Source organism: Chrysochloris asiatica, unplaced genomic scaffold, assembly GCF_000296735.1.
Source record: "Chrysochloris asiatica unplaced genomic scaffold, ChrAsi1.0 scaffold00076, whole genome shotgun sequence".
NCBI lineage: Eukaryota > Metazoa > Chordata > Mammalia > Afrosoricida > Chrysochloridae > Chrysochloris > Chrysochloris asiatica.
Genome location: NW_006408594.1, coordinates 9,220,374 through 9,222,229, shown reverse-complemented (window position 1 = coordinate 9,222,229; position 1,856 = coordinate 9,220,374).

Genomic DNA, 1,856 nt, shown 5'->3' with positions numbered 1-1,856 from the left:
CCTTTCAAAGAACCAGCTTCTTGTCCTGTTGATTCTTTCTAGTTTTTCTATTTTCTATCTCATTTATTTCTGCTCTAATCTTTATTATTTCTTTTCTTTTGATGGCTGTATGTTCCCTCTGTTGGTCTGTTTCTAATTGTTGCAGATGCTGTGTTAATGTGTTAAATTTGGATGTGTGCTTATAGCTAGTGGAACTTGTAGCCGAAGTAAGAAATAGTGTATTTTTTTATCTGCCAGGCCCAGCGGCCCTGAGCCAACAATTTGGGCAAAACCAAACCACAAAAACAAGCGGGGGAACAGATCCACCACAGAATAATGCCAGAGCAAAGGTAGACAATACACTTTGTTGGTTTTGCTTGGTTCTTATTTATTTTTTCTTTTTGGTATCTGTTCATTGGAAACAATTCAAAACCTACAGAAAGAGGTCCAAACTATCAATAATAGAATATCAGATATCCCTACCTATTTGATTCAGAGTTTTGGAAGTCTGCTCTGAACCCTCTTCACCTGATATTCTGTGATACTGCTGATGGCTAATTACACTACACCTGCACCCTATCTGCCATCAAGGCCCACCTCCTCTGCAGGTACCACTTCTATAACACCTCTTGAATCTTCCTTTGCCCAACACCACTGCTACATCATGGATTACCAACTCATTATACACTCACACCTAGACTAATGCAGTGTTCTCCTAACCGGTTTCTTTGGGTTTATACCTGTTAAAACCACAAGAACCCATTCCCTTTACTCAGTCAGAATGAGCTCCCCAAAGCATACTGCAGATCATGCTACTGTTTAAAACCTTCTGATGTTCTTGCCATGGCCCATGTTGTTATTATATGTTGTGTTGTGTTGATTTGGGCTCATAGAAACCCCATAGGTCAGAGCAGGGCTGCTCCAGAACATTCTCTAGACTGCCATCTTCATAGAGCAGAATGCTAGGTCTTTTCTCCTGTGGATCAAATGGGTTTGAATTACTGAGCTTTTGGTTAATAGTCAAGCATGTGACCACTGCCCCACAAGGGCTCCTTCCATGGTCCTTAAGGTCCAAGTAATCTGACCTTTGCATGACCTCAGAGCTTCTCTCCTCCAGTCTTCCCCCATTCCACTTCTCTAGATACCCTGGACTCCTTGCTGTCCCTCCAATATGCTAAGCTTGTCCCCCCTGAGAGCCCTTCCAAGTGCTGCTCATTCTGCATGGGGCAGCCTTGCCCAGTGACTTCACTGCTGGTTCCTTCTAGTCATTCAGGTCTCAACTCAATGGAGAGGCCCCTTGGACCACCTTGGACACTTGGAACCCCTGGACACTTAAAAAATAGCTACGGAATGATTGCTTGCTGTTATTAGCTATGTTGGAGTTGGTTCCTGACTCAAGCACTGCCCAGTCCTGTACCATCCTCGTGGTTGGTTGTGGACCCACAGCATTGAAATTCAGAGTTATCATTGACTGATTTTTACAAGTAGATTAGTATGTGCTTTTCCCTAGTCCATCTTCATCTGGAAGTCCCACTTAAACCTGTCCAGCATCAAAACAACCCACAAGTCTCCATTGATAGCAGGATGGTCATTATGCATAGGTACATGGCCCAGGAATGTACCAGGGTCTTCTGCATGGAAAATGACAATTCTAGCACTGAATCACCAATGACTTAACTGAATGCTACTGTACTTCTAAAGAATACATTCTGTTAAAGTACTGGGCACATTCTATTCATTTATTCTTTAATGATAGCTGCCAGCCATTGTGCTAGATGGTGCAGGTAGAGACAGGAAGATGCGGTCTTTACCCTTAAGTAACTTTGACTGAAGATAAGAGGACAAACATATCACTTGGTGGCAGGCATAGATTTAAC